The following is an 18,252-nucleotide window of genomic DNA, read 5'->3' on the forward strand; positions in this document are numbered from 1 at the left end:
ACTCAGATCTAGCCAATGGGCAGGACATTCTCCACAGTTATGTGGGGAGCGAGAATGAACTCTGGTGCCCCATATTTGACCACCTCCCCTTGGTGGGGAGGCCTGATGGCATTCAAAGAAAGAATAAGCAGCCTACCAAGATAAAACTTGGTAGCCTATGACCATATAGTGGGGGAGGAGGTCCCCCTCATTCTTAGACCTAAGGGAGGAGAATAGGGTGAAAGCAGAAAGGAGGGAGGAATGAAAGGATATAAATGATGGGATAACAATTGAGTTGTAATCTGAATAAATTAATTTTAAAAATGTTGCAGGAATTATATGGATTATATGGATTAGATCTTCATTCTCATTTGCGCAAATGCTGCTGCCTGTGCCCTGGGTTCCAAGGCCTGAATTTTCATCATGGTGTCAGTTGTGCTAAGGTCTGAAGATTTACTGAAGCCTGGAGGGCTATTTAACATTAGTTCTAGAAAGGCCTGTAGTTGGTACTTGAGGCCAGAAATGGCAAAAGGGAGTTCTGCTTTCTTATTCCTTGTTATGTCTTCTAAATGCACACTCTTGCCTGGATTTAACATGGGAAAGTGTGACTAAAATTAAATGGGAGCCTGGGCTTTGTCAGGTACTCTGTCAGGAAGCTGGGTCCCTATTGAGCAAGTAACCAGAAATGCACGCTCTAGGCAGAAAAGGGTGAAGTGCAGGGTCAAAAGAGCTCAGGGCTCCAAAACCCAAGTCAGGTAGCAGGAAGGCCAGGAATGACTTGGGCAAGTCAGTGGCTGCTTTGTGAGAAGCCAGTGACAGAGGCTCACTTGGAGTTCCAAAACTGAGAAAAGTAGTGGCTTCAGCCTGGCTTTTTGAGGTGGGAAGATAACTGGCTACTTCAAGCACAGCCAGCCACTTGCTCCCACAACTAGGCACTATGTATGCAGTCTGGTGCTAGAAATAAGGCAGCAGTGATCTCGGCTGAGTGATCCTGGTGAATGGCAGAAGCTTGAAGCAGCCAGCTGCAGGTGTCTCCCTGACCAGAAGTCAAGCTTAGGATGCAGTGGTGAATTCTTCCAGCAGGAAGGGAAGCCTGTCCTTCCTCAGAAAGAACTCCAGGTATGGATAAAGGCTCTTGGCTCAAAGCTAAGGTCTCATTAGCATAGGGAGGGGTGTTTCCAGGAATTTGCTAGGTGTTTGCTGAACAGGTTCTACAGATAGAAAGGGAATTGAGCCTATTTTTCCCTAAAGACTACATGACATTTCTCAGGAAGAGTATGTGAGGATTTGGCTCTCCAGATCAGGCAGAGTTGAGGGAGCCCTACTGACAAAGCAGGTCATTTGGTACCAAGATCAGGAGCTATCAAGTAATGTCAGCGTTTGATATTAACAGCAGGATCCCACAAACTTGACTGATTACCTCTCCCTGTCTCAAAATTATAGGTCCTATAAACCGCCTGAGACAGCATCCAGTCGAATCTCATTTGCTGGGACCAGCTTCTGAGGCATAGCAGTTCAGATCTCTTTGTGAACTTAAATCCTTCACTATGAATTTAGAAATTCCTTTCTTAAAGAATCTGGCCTGCCTATGAAATTATTATTATTATTATTATTATTATTATTATTATTATTTTAGTTCTGAAGACAACCAACTTGAAAGTCACTAGCTTAGAGTGGTTTTACTACAGGACCCCATATCTTAGCACAGCTAACTCCTTGATGGAAATACAATTCAGGCCATAAAACTCAGCATGTGCACAGTTCCACTGGCCAAAACAAAACAAAGACGTAATTCATCAAAGTCTATAGTTTTGGAAAGGCACCTAAATGTACTAATCTTGCTTTTTGGCTTTTGAATTTCCAAATCTGGCAATCTGTTCTTGTTAACTGAAGTACGTCAACTCATAATATGGTTTGGGAGCATACAAGCTCACCCTAAGAAAGGCTCAGGGGTGCACTACGACCCTGAACACCCAGTGTGTTCTATTTGCTTATACCATGTCCAAGCAGTTTTCTCTGTTGCATCCCCCAAATTTGTTTATCGTTATTAATACATTTCTGACATCTGTTCTCAGATGTCAAAACTCCTCAGTAATTCTCACTGACACTAACTTTTCCTTTGACAAAAGGGACCATGAAGTCCCTGATTGATCTGAACTTTGCTGCTCTTGAGAGGAAACCTATCCAATGTAGAAATCATGGCCAACTCTGCAAACAACACAGAATAAGCTCCTAGACAAAATTGTCTGCTACTGTTCTTGGACCCACCCTTCAGCCCCTGACATTCAGAAGTCTTCCATTTTTTTTATTAATTTATTCATATTACATCTCGATTGTTAGCCCTTCCCCTGTTTCCTCCCATTCTTCCCTCCCTCCCATTTCTCCCCTTCTCCCCTCCCCTATGTCTGTGACCGAGGGAGACCTCCTCCCCCTATATATGCTCTCAGAATATCAAGTCTCTTCTTGGTAACTAGCTATACTTCCTCTGAGTGCCACCAGGTCTTCCCATCTGGGGACATGGTCAGAAAAGGGGCACCAGAGTTCATGTGAGAGTCAGATCTCACTTTCCCCTCAACGGTGGAGAGTATCATGTTCGTCGGCTAGGTCTTGGTAGGGGTTCGAAGCTTACTGCCTATATTCTTAATAAACTATTTTCTGCCTTATTAGCCCTCTCCATTATCAGCAACTCAATCTTGAGATGAGAAAGAAGAAGGCACAGGTGGTAGGTACGTTGATAACCATTATTGAATCAACAGTAGATTTTAGTGAGCCCACTTTCTCAAGTTTTTCTTCAGTAATAACTACCCTTTCTGCACATTGTGTTGAATTTGATGATTTTTTTCTTGTGAGTAACATTTTTAAAAGGATTAACAAAATAATTTTACTTCTCTTTCTGATGAAAATATAACCAGGGAAACAGGAATTAAAAAACCTTTCCACAGGTTATTAGAACAACTGCATGGTATATGTTCCAGGGGAATAACCCAAGGCTACCAAACAACAACCACCCAACCCACTAATGGAAATGAAGACCTGTATGAACAGACAACTCATGTTCACTAAGCCCGTGAAATCTGTGAGCTACAAACCAAAGATCAGTTCATATTTTATAATTGTTCCTGGATTTAAAGTCTATGCATACCCTGGTGTATAATCTCAATTCTCTGGAGGCTGAGCAAAAGGATATAGAATTGGAAATCAATCTGTTCTACAAATCATGTTCCAGGGTTGCCTAAATTACTTATGAAAATCATGACATATGATAATAAGGGAATAAATAGATAAATAATTACATTTCTGATTATCTTAGTGGGAAAAGATGAGCTGTGATATATTCTCTGACAGTGGGCATGAGAACACTTGAGATTGAGGCCAGAGGATTATATGGTCCAGGAAAGCTTGAAAACCGTAAAATTTTTGTCTTATAAAAATAAAGTTAAGGAAAATAGAAAAGCAAATCAAGTAAACGAATATAAAGAATTGTCTGTGGAAGGACAAGATGACTCATCTTTGGCATGCCTTATTCGTCCTCTTTTATTAATTTCTTTAAATGATGCTCAGATGAAAATGCTCTAGTGTTAGTGGACAGATGTTCATGTAAAAATGCTACCTTTTAATCAAGAAAATAAAGTGTTTTCCTCTGAATAGTTGTAGTCTTTTTTAAAAATCATTTTATTGATTCTTTGTTTCACACTATGTACCCAAGTCTCACTCATCTCCATATCCCCTGCATTCACCTTCAGACATTGTAACCTTCCTCTGTCAAAAAATAAAAGATAAACAAACAAAGCAAAACAAAACAAAGCACATAAAACATCTCATCATGGAATCCACGGTGTGTCACAGTGTGCCCCACAGTGTGGTGGTTTGAAAAGGTATGGCTCTATAGACATGTATTTGAATGCTTCACTCATAATGAGTGGCACTTATAGGAAGTGTGGCATTTTTGGAATAGATGTGACCTTGTTGGAGGAAGTGATTTACTGTGAAGGCAGGTTTGGAGGTTCTTATTTGCTCAAGCTACACCCAGTGTAACACACAGTTTCTCTTTTTGGCCTGTGGATCAAGATGTAGAACTCTCAGCTCCTTCTCCAGCACCATATCTGCCTGTATACTGCCATGCCTCCCACCATAATGATAATGGACTAAAAGACTGAACCTGTAAGCCAACCTCAATTATATGTTTTCTTTTATAAGACATCTCTTGATAATGATGTCTCTTCATAGCAATAAAATCCTAACTAAGGCACACTGTATTCCCCTCTATCCATATATCTTCAATTGTAAATGTTCACTGCAATGAGTCATTGGTTTAGTTCTAGGTATCTCACTTTTGTGACGCCATCAATAGTAGAACCTCACCAGGACTCCTCCTAGTGATCCTCTTCTTGTCCTGTGTCATGGATACCCTGCAGCTTTGGATAATCAGGACTGGACTTTCCACATACCCCAATATTTTGCTGATGATATATATGTTGGGATGGGCCAACTCAAATTCTTGGATCTGGGCCTAGGTGGTAGCTGAGCTAATAAGCTCCACTTGTTTGCCATTATTCACACCACCAGGGTGAGTTTTCCAACACTGCTCCAGCTATGTCACCCAAAGTTACCTTCTGTAGAAGTGAGGATCAGTTCTCTCAATCCCATGATCTTGGATCCAGCTCACTCATACCCCTGCCTTCAGAGCCAGTTCTACTGGGTTGCTCCAGCAAGGGCCATGCCTACTCTCCCAAGTGCTGCAGCCTGTGTGGAAAAGGGCCAGACAGCCTGCTCTCCTAACCCTGGGATTAGGTCTCCTGACTTCTGCAGGTGGTAGGTGGGGAGATAGATGGAAGAAAACATTACTTCTGCACCCATGACACACTTCATGGTGGATGGGTGGAGGGGCCAGCTCTCGTTCACTCTTATCCTAGAGTCTGACTCACCTGTGCTCCCTCCATTAAGGCCAGTTTTACCGTGCTGCCTAGTTGAGGTGTAGGATCTTCCCTCCAGAATGCTACGGCCAGTGTGGGACAGAGACAGCTCTCCTACTGTCAGGACCTAGAGCTAGCTTTCCAGACTTCCACATTTGGCATGGGATGAAGAAGGAGGGAATAACTTCCATGCCTCACCACCTCAAGATAAACAAGTGACAGGGTTCGCTCTCTTAAGCTCACGCCCTCAAGGCCAACTCACATGCACTCAACCACAAGGACCTACTCCAAGCTTCCCTTCCAGGTGAGGTGCAAGGTCTGCTCTCCCAAGTGCTGCTCTTGGTAAGAGTTGGGTCCAACTCCCCAGAGTACCACAGCTAGTGAGGGGTGAGGCCAGTTTCACACAGTGCCTGGATATTCATGTGGTCCCAGGCTGCTGGCCAGACCAGATCTCTAGTGGTAATATGAGCTGTGGACATCAACACCTACCCTTGCCATTGCATAGCCATGGCCCCATATAGTTGCACATTTTAGTGTCTCCCACTGCAGGCACGACACACAGTGGGCTGCCTTCTCATGAATTCTTTTTTCTGTGCCTCATGGTGTGCCTGCAAAATTGTCTTTAGCTGTCTATAGCTGACCCTGTGGTATGGTGTTTCTCAAGTCTACGGACATCTTCGCCCTTTCTCACCAAGCATTGTGTGGCAGGAGGCAGGCCTTCTGACACCTGTGCTGTCTCTCAGTGTCTTCCTCCCCCCTGCATATGTAGTCTCTTCTGATCTTTTAAATAGCATAAAATTGTGATCAAGAGAGAAAGTAAGATGAAGATTGAAATACAGATGATCTATAATCATAGGGCAAGGTGATCTTGGAGATGGGGCAGTGAGCATCAATAAGAACTAGAAACGCATTATTTATATGATTATTTATACTTATATGATGGCTAATATTCATTATATTCAAAATAGAAAATAATTTTTATCATCTTTTCATCTCTTAAAAACTATTGTTTGTCCATGATCTTCATGTCATTCAACAGTTTGTGACCTAAGAACTTTCCAGAATTTTTCTGCTGGAACACATTTTAATTAATCTATTTTGTCAAATCAAGTACAGTTATGTCTTTGTTCTTGTACTTGATTTAATCACTGAGGAAGTAGACAAACAATATCTGGTGTGAAAATGACATGCTAAGCAAACAGAAAGAATGGTTAGTCATGGGGAACTCATAGCCAATGTTACCGTCTATTTTATTTTAAATGTTCCTTGCTGCTTTTAAAATATTAGATCTTATTATAAAAGTTATACTAGATATTTAATAACAGATATATATGTGTCTGTATGTGTATGTGTGTGTGTGTGTGTGTGTGTCTATGTGTGTGTAATGGATTTTTAAAAAGAACAAATCTAAGTAATATAAATGCCTTCTAAAAACACAAAATTTGTAACATTTAATTTCTTCTTTTCTAGTAAATACTCAGTGCTACTGCTACATGGAAAATATTAGCTATGTTTTCTTAGAGCCAAATATTTGAAGCATGGAAAGCTTAAGTGTCTAAAATGAGTGGGGCCTCTGCAATACCTAAGCTTGTGAACTTGACTACATCTGAAATCACTAAAACCAAAGCAGCTGGAACACTTGCTAGGAATTATCTTTATCAGATCATTTGAGGTTAGAGGAGCTACTTTAATTCTGGATAATTAAGGTTGGAAGGCCCACGCTAAATCTAGCCTATACCTTCTTATGTACAACAACATACACGATAATGTACATAAGAGAAAGCTGCAAAGGACTCAGTGCTCCATAATTAAATATGAGCCTCTAAGGAATGAAATGTGACTCATTATGTTTAATTTCTACCCACTCTTTTTTATATTTCCTTAATCTCAGAGTGGTGTTTATGTATCACTCAGTAAGAGTTGGTGGTAGAAGCTGGAATAATTGAACATCCCAAATGAGACATTTAAGGAAAACTTGAATATTTACTCAATTTAATGTATGCTTAAATTTAAATATATCTGCTATCAACTCATTACTTAGTAGGTCCCTAAATACATAAGCTTAAAAACACATAAAATATCTTTAAAAATATATAAAGTTATCTCACAAGGCACATGCTCATAAGCCATGTAAATACACAAATGATGAAAGACCTAAGAAGTTTTCCTCAGAAATAAACTATTTCATAAATAAATGAATGCCTGATTCAAAAGATAAGTACACGACCAACCCTTTCCACTGTAGCATTGGTATCAAAAAGTTTTAGACCTGAAAAAGAAAAAAAAACAAACAAACTTAAATCTAGGACATGCTCGCTTTACAAGTAAATATGGATTCTGTCTGAAATAGTAAATTTTCATTAATAACTTACAAAAATAGCATTTTATTAATTAATTCAGAATTTTATAAAATGCTTTTTCATCATGTTAGTTCTGCACTCATCACTCCAAGCTCCTCCGATACCCTGCTACCTCTCAACTATCTCATAAATCTGTCTTTAAAAAAATAATAATAAATCACCAAGTGCAAAATATGATGTCCATATATACCAAAGGTGTGTATGGTCCTACCAGGGCCCTCAAAAAAAAAAAACCTGACTGTCCCTGATCCAGAAGTCATCAATTACCATCAGCTCCTCAGTTAGGACCAAGGGCTATTGCTATTGAGGCTCTCCATTTTCCGTGGAAAATGCTAACTGGCTTACTGTTTTCCACCAGTTCCCTCTGACCTCTGTCTCATATTATTCCCATTCATAGAAAATTATATATATGATCGCCATATTCTCTTATGACCAATTTCAAAGCAATGACTCTGAGAAACTTAGGATCATATTCATGTCTTGTGTAATTAACCAAAAAGTTTTTAAAGTTTTGAATCTTGAAAGAATAATTTAAAAGTTTTCTAAAGTAAAATTGTAAGAAAGGTCAAGGTCACAAACAGGAAGAATACTGTATCAGAAGTAGCCAAGTAAAATAAATATTAAAATAAATATTAAGGATCTTATGGGCAGTGATGTTACTTTAGAAGAAAAATACTACTTTTTAATATGAAGCAATATTGGTAGATTCTGGCTCCACACTATTATCTTAAGTGAGTTTTGATTTATAATTCAACACAAATTATTTTAAATAATCTCACCTTCATTGCTTTCTAATCATGGGCTTTTAGCATATGTATTTCTATTTTGTCTATAGTTACACACCCATGCTACATCTAGTCCTAAACAGCTAACAATGTTTAAGTAAAATCTGGCTCTTAAAAAGCAATAGGCTCTATTACAGTCATCTGGAATACCAAATAGTTTGTCTGAAGAATACTAGATGTTCTTAGTAGCAGTCAGTCAGGTCTCTCTCAATATCTCTCATGTGCTTTCTCAGCCTACATTCATCCCTGGAGCAAGTTATAGAAAGTAATAAACAGTAAAACACATCTTCCTTGAGGAAGGTCTTACAAACACAACTTCCTTCCTTCTGGGCAGCCATAAAGACTATACTGCTTTTCCTTGCCCAGCTGAACCACCTTTGGATGTGAGAACTTGTAATAATGAAGTTATCTGGCCCAACCTTGTCTAACAGTAAGTCCCATACTCCAGACCTAGAAAAAAAATCTGCTTTACCCCTAGAGGAAAAAAAGCTACAATGGAGAGCTGAAGAAGAACCTGAAAATATAGCCTTTGCAAATCCTCCAAATTCAGGTCATACACTGGTTGTCCAGTCCTCAACAATGCAATTCTGCTGTTCTTATCAATATTAAGCATAAAATATACAACTTAACTCTTATTTTTCAGGCTTTATTCTGAAAGATTCTGTAACATGTAAAATAATTAATTTTCTTTGATTCTTGCTAAGCTCTCTTTGCTGTCCATGTGTCAGCCCTTATAATAGGGACCACTTGCCACCTCTGTACATATCACAAACACGTACATCATTACTTCATGGTCTGGAAGAGGAGAGAGTGAAGGTGGTCTATTCTCTCCGTTAAGGCACACATCTTAGAATAGGATGCATCTGTGACTTACATCTGTTGGTACAAAATACTCCCCAGTGTAGTGCATTGTTTCAGTGAGTGCTGTGCGTTTAATTATGTTTATGATGTTGTGTGTATGAGAAACTATACAATGATAGTCGATCTTTCTAATAGATAATGAGCAAAATATTTGCCCCAAATATAATGATAAAAATTTACATACAATAAATAGTATGATTCAACTACATTCTCTGTGGCGGTAAATATGTTTTACTTGGACTTCTCAAGGAGAGAAAGTGGCAAGTTATAAAAAATAAATTAATGTGTATGTGCTTTAATAAATTCTTAATTTTCAGAATATAATTACATAATTTTCCCTTTACTTCCTGAAAATTCTCCCTTAAATTCCTACTTTGCTCTCTTTCAAATTCATGGCAGCTTTTCTCTTTGTTACACACACACACACACACACACACACACATACACGTACACACACACATATGTATACAGTGTGTATATGTGTGTGTGTGTTCATAAATTTCATATCAGTTTCCCTTCCCTATTTTTCCTCCAAAGCCTCCCAGCTACCCTACCGAATACATCTTTTAGGACCCTGCACTTTCAACTTGATAGCATTGTTTACTTTGACTATTATTGTTACATACATAAATATGTATTATGTATTCATATATTCATGCATATGCCCAAACATATATAATACAACCTGCTGAATCCACTTTTGTTTCTTGTGTGTATATGGTATCAGGGCTGATGACTCTGCAATGACAACCAACATTGGAGCTCAGAGCTGGAAGAGGCTAATTCTCCTTGAAGGGTGCTAGTTGCCAATAGCTTGTTATCAAGACGTGAGACCCAAGGAAATTTTCCTTTGCTTTATTAGCAAAGGATATTGCCATTGTTCAGGATTTGTTTTGGCAGCCGTTATAGGAGACACTGTATCACAATGTCTTGATAGTCTGGGTCTTACATTCTTTTTGCCACCTTTTCGATGACATGTCCCTGAGCCATATATGCAGGAGATGTGATATAGATGTATTCACTAAAGCTGGGCTCCCCATGATCTCCTGATCTCTGCATTATGTTCAACTGTGGTAGTCTATAATGGTCTCTATTTATTGTAACGAGAAACTTCTTTGATGATGGGTGACAGCTACACTTATCTGAAGATGGGTGGGTTTCTTCTTGTTGAGTGGGGTGAAAGTTCAATTAGACAGCTCTTGCTTGCCATGAATATGTAAGTGCCATTATTTGTAACTTTATGGTAATTAACATGGTTCATAGGCTTTGTAGACAGTTTAATTGCTTCCCTCCCTTGGCAGCTTGCATGATCTCCTAGCCCATTCTTTTGTTGAACTCATAAGACGAATTGAAGAAAGGAGGTTTTCAGCTAAGATCCAGCTAGAATCATCTGAGTCCTGTGTAGTCAATATGTGGTGTTTTCAGTGACAGAGATTCACTCTTAATCCCGGAGAGGCACTCAAGGACTACATAAGCAATCTATACTCTTTTGGGAGTCATGTAAACAAACATCATCTGAAAGGAGGTTTCTAGTGTTGTTAATGCCTTGTACTAGGGTTTTTGTAAGTCTAGTGGTCTTGTGGAGAGAATTGTCAAACCATGCGTCTGAGTTTCTCATGTGCCTGAATGAAATCATAATAATAATAACAACAAAACTATCAGTATAAACTGGGCGGTCATGGCACACGCCTTTAATCCCAGCACTTGGGAGGCAGAGGCAGGCAGATCACTGTGAGTTTGAGGCCAGCCTGGTCTACAAAGCAAGTCCAGGACAGTCAAGAATTCACAGAGAAACCCTGTCTCGAAAAACCAAAAAACAAACAAACAAAAAACTATCTGTATATATTTGTGTGTCTTTTAGATAAGGAATAAATGTATGTATTTCATTTAATATATTGATATATAGTGTATAACTTAAGTAAACACAAAATAATATTATTTCTTGAGGCTTTATCAAATAACCTTGGTATTATTTGTTCCTGGTCTCGTCTTCTTCCACTGTATCTAGTGCATTCCCTCTTCCCCATCTTGAATCTCCCCCCACCCCCGCCACCACGCACCAATTTTTCTCCTTACCATTTTTCATCACCTGTACCTTGTTCTTTTTATCCCAATCTCCTCCACATGCATCTATGGTCCTGTTGTACTTTCCTGGTTTCTGTGGTTACTTCATGTTGCACACTCACATCTGAGGATTTAGAGCACAGAACTGCAAATGAGAGAGCTCATGTGCTGTTTGTATTTCTGGACTGGGTCTGACTTACTCCACTTAATGCAGTCACTTCTAGGTCTGTCCATTCTGGAAATTTCATGATGTCATTTTCTCTTATAGCTGAGTAACATCTCAGCTCAGTATATGTTCTCTATTTTCACTACCTTGCCTGTTGTGAGTAGGGAAGCTTTGAAAACGGCTGAGCAAGTATCTATGGAGAAGGCTGTTGAGTTCTTTGGTCATATACCAAGGAATGAAAAGGCTGGGTGATATGAGAAATTTACATTAAGGTTGTTTTTGATTTTTGTTTTTGCTTTGTTTTGTTTGAGGATTCCCCTGTTGATTTCTCGAGTTGTAACAGTAATTTGCATTACCACCAACAATGGATGAGGGTTCCTCTTTCTTTCTAACCTCACCAGCATTTGTTTTCAGTTGTTTTGTTGATATTAGCTATTCTGAAAGAGGTGAGATGACGTTTCCAAGATGTTTTAAATTGGATGTTCTTAATTGCTAAGGATGAAGTACTGGATTTGGTATGTTACATTGAGAACTCTATATCTATATCCTTAGCCTACTTTAGACTGAAATCTTTGTTTCCTTGGCTCTTTGTCTTTTGAGGTTTTGTAGCTTGTAAATGTTAACACCTGACATTCTGTCAGATGTATGTCTGGCAAAGATTTATTCCTATTTAGTGGATTTATTCTTGATTGTTTCTTTAGCAATAGAAAAGCTTTTTAGTTTTATAAGGTTCCACTTTTTACTTATTAGCTTTACTCCCTTTACAAATGTAGTTTTGTTCAGAAAGTGCCTTCTTGTATCTCTATACCTTGTTCAGTACTTTTTTAAGACTTGTAATTACTTATTTTAAAATATCATCACATTACAATACATGTACCAATCAGTGACCAACCTGATAGTTATTCATATAAAATCTACTTTTTTGCTTCCTAAACATTCTCCTTTTACTACCAGAAACGAACATGGTTGTAATTTATTTGATAACTATTTTTATTTTCTTTAAAAAATACTAAGTTCACTTATGATTTACTTTTTGGAGGCACTTAGCTATTCAGGTGGCCAAACCCTTCTCTGAGGGTTAATGTTCATAATACCTTCATGGCTGATTAAGAAAATCATCTCATGGAGTCCTCTCTGAATAGCATTACATAAAAAAGTTAAACTAGAATGTCTTCCTTTTTCACCATCTAACAGGATCATAAACTTCAGGCTTCCTTGAAAAACTGCTGGATGTGCTGGATAGAATCTATCAAGGTAACAAACAGCAGCTCTATAAACTCGGGGCCATTGGAAGCTTAACTAGCTTGGGCTCTGAAAACTCCCATGTCCAAAGGCAGTGTCCATTTGAGGGAGAGAAAGCAAGTCACACAATATGAGCACCTCATTTTATTTGTACCTCAAATAATATATTGTGAGGTAATATAAGAGCTGCTGATCTACCAGTGATGAACTTATCTAGAAAAAGTGGAATAAAAATGAAATAGTGGGCAAAGTATCACCACAAATGTATTATTTATTTAAAACTGATCTTTAAAGAAAGCATGGAATTATAAATATGCTATATTCTGGATCTCACTCTACATACAGATGTATAATAAACAACAACAAACCAATATACTTGTTTTTCTGGGATTTAAGCCTTGGTTTTGTTCTAAATAAATTAGGAAATCAATTAATAATTGATGGGGAATTTATACTGTTCTGAGAGAAGAAATATTTTGGTACACTCTTCTGTATCTTTTCTATTGCAAGAGGCATTTCTCTGTTTGAATAACAAAGACTTAATGTCTTAGACTTAAAATCCATGCAAACTGTAAGAAAGTCTGCCAATAAGCCATGTTTCTGGTAAGAACAATAGCAAAAAAAAAAAAAAAAAAGCCTTATGTTTCTACCACTGTACAAGATATAATTTCTGATAATAGGAATCAATAGAAAGGCTAAGTTAAATAGATGTATTTCTACAAGTGTAAGTATAGTCAAGAAAAATGAAAACATCCATTTTTGAAACATAATAGATGGGTGAGGGAAGGGAAGAAAGGACTCTGAACTTAATGACACAACTGCATTTAGATTGTTTCAAAATCGCTAGCTACTGTCCAATAGCCATACCATTACATACTTTCACTTATCTGTGGCTTGGCAACTTTTAAATATTTAGCCTGATAAAAGAAAACTTCCTTTGTAGATTTGTATCTGGAACTATTTTGGGGGGGTTATTGTATAATTTAATGTAACAACTTCACATTCCTTTCTGAATTTAATACTTTTAGTCTTCCTTTATTGTTTTAGTACATGTTACTCAGTTTTGTCGTATTTAAATTTAAAATCTAACTTTGCTCTATTATTTTATATGATATGTACACCTTTCTGCTGTGTAGGTTGCAGTAAGCTTCTTTCATTCTTTATTTTCTTTTTATTTCCTTAATTCTTTTGTTTTGCTTTATTTTTTGTTTATTTGTTTGGTTTGGGTTTTTTCTTTTTTCTTTTTTCTCTGTGTTTTTTTTTTTTTTTTATTATGATAGTGGGTTAGATATTACCACCACTCATTATGATAATTTCTAGATCAATCCATTTGTCCACAAATTTCGGGAATTCCTCGTTTTTAATAGCTGAGTAGTATTCCATCGTGTAAATATACTACAGTTTCTTAGTCCATTCTTCTACTGAGGGACACTTAGGCTGTTTCCATGTTCTGGCTATTATGTATAGAGCAGCTATGAACATGGTTGAGCATATGTCCCTGTTATATGGTAGGGCATTTTCTGGGTATATTCCAAGGAGTGGGATGGCTGGGTCTTGAGGAAGCCCTATTCCCATTTTTCTGAGAAAGCACCAGATAGCTTTCCAAAGTGGTTGTACTAGTTTGCATTCCCACCAGCAATGAAGGAGTGTTCCTCTCTCTCCACATCCTCGCCAACATGTGGTGTCATTTGAGTTTTTGTCATAATGAGTGAGTTCACCCAGAAGCAAAAAGAGACAAACGGTATATACTCACTTATATCAAAACACTAGTCCAAGGGATATGTACCATGAAAATCTTTACTTACCAAGAAAGTGAGTCAGAGGAGAGGATATCTGATTGAGACTTTAGGCAAGAGTAGCATGGAAGAAAGAGAAAATAGTAGGACCCACAGGGTCCTGGAAACCTACAAGAAGAACTTTATGACAGGCAGATCTGGATTCTGGGGACCTCCTCAAACTAAGGCACCAGCCAAGGAGAATATAGGCAGTAAGCTTCGAACCCCTACCAGGACCTAGCCGATGAACATGATATTCTCCACCGTTGAGTGGAGAGTGAGATCTGACTCTCACACGAACTCTGGTGCCCCTTTTCTGACCATGTCCCCCGGATGGGGAGATCTGGTGGCACTCAAAGGAAGGATAGCTAATTACCAAGAAGAGACTTGATATTCTGAGAGCATATATAGGGGGAGGAGGTCTCCCTCAGTTACAGACATAGAGGAGGGGAGAAGGGGAAAAATGGGAGGGAGGGAAGAATGGGAGGAAACAAGGGAAAGACTAACAATCTAGATGTAATATGAATAAATTAATAAAAAATAAAATTTGAAATACAAAAAAAAGATATTACCACCATAATAATAATTATAGGTTTGGATAATAAACATTATTACATATTTTATATTTACTATAGCAATACACAGAATAACATACCCACCTTTCTTTTTCTAATATATTTTACTAATTTATTCACAAACTCTGGTGTCCCATATTTGGCCATGTCCCCTGGATAGGGAGGCCTGGTGGCACTCAGAGGAAGGACAGCAGGTTACCAAGAAGAGACTTGATACCCTATGAGCATATACAGGGGGAGGAAATCCCCCTCAGTCACAGTCATAGGGGAGGGGAGTAAGGGGAAATAGGAGGGAGGGAGGAAGGGGAGGATACAAGGGATGGTTTGAGGTTTTTAAAGACAGAATTTCTCTGTGTAACCCTGGATATACTGGAATAGTTTTCTAGTCTAAGCTGACCTTGAACTCACAGAGATCTACCTGCCTCTGCCTCCCTGCTCCACAGTACTCAGCCTGCTCCACAGTACTCAGCTTCTGTTTTTAATTTGTAAGATTACATTACTTTTTTAAAAACCAATTTAAAGATGTCTTTACTTACAAGATACAAATGTTTCATATTTAACAAGAAATAAAGGTCTTAATTTACAATGTTTTCAATTATCTGCCTTTATGACTAAATATACAGGTGTTACCCTACACACACACTGTGTCCATTCATACCACCTGGAATTGGGATGTTTATTTTTTTCACAGTACAGTCAACTATAAAATTATGATACTCCCTTTCAAACTCAGTCAACAGCCAAATGAAAATCAAGATAATACATTTTTTAAAATGAATACTTTTAACTGTCTCTTAAAATAAGAAATACCAGTCTGGTTTTATATATGAATGATCTTAATGGACCTTTTGTTTATCAGTGTTTGTAGATTCAAATATTTTTTTTATTTATTCACTTTACATCCCAGTTACAGCCTCCTCCCTCATTTTAGTTTTATCCTTTCTCAAGTCTCTGATGGGTTTAAAGAGCAGATAGTTTAGTCTTTCAATTAAGCTTAGTAGGTTAGGGGTTAAGATGTTTTTAGATCAAGATAAATGTTTTAGGTTAAGAAAGATGAGATATGATAGATATTAATCTCCATTCAAAAATTTAGACCCAACAAGATAGGAAAGATGTTTACTTTAAAATTGCCAAATACAAATGGCCAAATCATTATGAATGTAACATTTATGTAATTCCTGTTTGTCTCATGGTTCTTCCTGCTGTACGTAGTTTTTTACTCATGTGTAATAATATAAATGTATATGTAAAAAAAAGAAACATAAATTTTTAAAAAGAATCAAATATTTCTTTGATCATTACCTTTGTAGTGTCTTCTAAATTCTGGCATATTCTGTTAATTTCTATTTTGTATTTTTTAATTTTCTTTGTGAATTCTTTTTAACTTTAAGAATGTTTTACTTAAATTCCACGTATTTATAGGATTTCTATCTCTATTTCAGTGATTGTTGTCTAACTTTATCAGATTGTATTTGTAGATGATATATTGGGAATTGATTATCTAATGTGAATAAGGATATATATAATTTCTAAACATTTTGTAATTCATCTTAGGCATGATAAGTGCTACCATTAAAAAATATACTATCTGATCTAAAGACTTGTGATTCATTTCATTGTTTAGGAGTGCAATGCTATGTTTCTGTTATAGTTATGTGGGTTTTGTTTGGGTTGGGTTGGGTTGGGGTTTTTTTGGTTTTGGTTTCTTTTTTTTAGACAAGATTTTCTGTGTAACAGCCCTGGATGTCTTAGAACTCACTTTTTGGATCATGCTAGCCTTGAACTCACAGAGATCTGCCTGCCTGTGCCTCCAGAGTGCTGGCATTAATGGTGTGAGCCAGCACTTGCCAGATTGGAATATGTTGTATAGTATTATTCAAGTACTGTACGTGTTTAAATACATTCTCTCTGGCTGTTATATCCATTCATAATAAGTTCAGAAATGTGAAGTCATTTGTTGTAAACTGTCTATTCCATTCTTCACTTTTGTTGGCTTCATATCAACTCATGCCCTTTAATTAAGTGTGACAATATAAGTACTATATCTTGTCATATTAAGCTTTATTAATATTTATTATACACTTTGTCAATTTAAACTTCAGCGAGGTAAAATCTGCTAATTGTTAAATTTGGATTAGTTTCAATTTTGTTATGCTGTACTCTTTGCTTGCAATATATTTTCAGTCTTTTAATTAATCTGTGTCTTGGAAAGCAAATGGCATATCTTATACACAGCATATAGTTGGAGTGAATATTTTTTCTTTCTTCTACTCTCATATATTACATTTTGACCACAGTTTTCCTCCCACTCTCTTTCCAGTCCCTACCCACTACATGCCCTTTCCCTAGGATCCACTTCTCCTCCATTAGTCTTCTGCCAGCCTCCTTTTTGGTTTAGAGTTTAAGCTATTTCCATTTTGTATTACTCTGTTCAAGCTGACTATATTCCTGGTGACTAAACCTTAGAAATGTATGCTTTAACATGCTGGAGTCAGAAAAGTGACAGAACTCCTAGAGTCCCTTATTTGGTTTACAAATAGTCACTGTCCCCCCTTTTTTGTAGTCTCTATCAGAGAGAGAGAGAGAGAGAGAGAGAGAGAGAGAGAGAGAGAGAGAGAGAGAGAGAGAGAGAGAGAGGAGAGAGAGAGGAGGAGGAGAGGAGAGAGAGGAGAGAGAGAGAGAGAGAGAGAGAGGAGAGACAAACAGAGACAGACCATGGCCCATTCTTAAAATGTGAATTCCATTCTCTACACATTTTCATTTTCAATACCCATTTGTCAGTTGATAAATATCTAGTCTTTCTCAATTTTCTGTATTGTGTTAGTGTTAATAAAATTTTTAAAAATATGGGTGAGATTGTACTTCTAGAGGAGGACATGGAATCCTTTAGATACCTGCTCAGGAATTTTTAACTTTTTGAGCAACTGCCGTATTGATTCCCATAGCTTCTGCTCTGGTTAACGTTCCCAATAGCAGTGTTCCCTTGGTCCCACATAGACACTAGCATTTTTTGTTATTTGCTTGTTCTTTATTGATCATATTTTGATTTTTATTTACTTCATCTAAAGTACACAGAGGGCTGGAAATGTAATATCCAACACTACACATACAAACTTGGAAAATATTGTAACTATTAGGATAAAGAGAGACCAGCTTGGGTTCCTTTATTTAATTTTTGTTGCCTTCTATTATCTTATTTTCACACACACACACACACACACACACACACACACACACACACACACACACACACACACAAATATGCTAGAGGTCCTAGGTCAGGCAGTGTTCCAATGACCTATCTCCATTCCACTTTGGAAATCCCTTAGCATTGCAGTCAGCAAACGACAAACTGATAAAAGAAACACTGACCTCAGCACCTGGATCAGTATGTTGAGGGCACTGAATCTAAGTAAATACAAAAGGAAAGAATTTGATCCAGAGTTCCTATATTTTACAACATGCTTGGCACGTAAGTAGGTCCAAAAATTTAAGGTGATTACAATTATTTCTTAGTATTGGGAGAAGGCTT

This window comes from Acomys russatus, chromosome 8 (assembly GCF_903995435.1).
Source record: "Acomys russatus chromosome 8, mAcoRus1.1, whole genome shotgun sequence".
Classification (NCBI taxonomy): domain Eukaryota; kingdom Metazoa; phylum Chordata; class Mammalia; order Rodentia; family Muridae; genus Acomys; species Acomys russatus.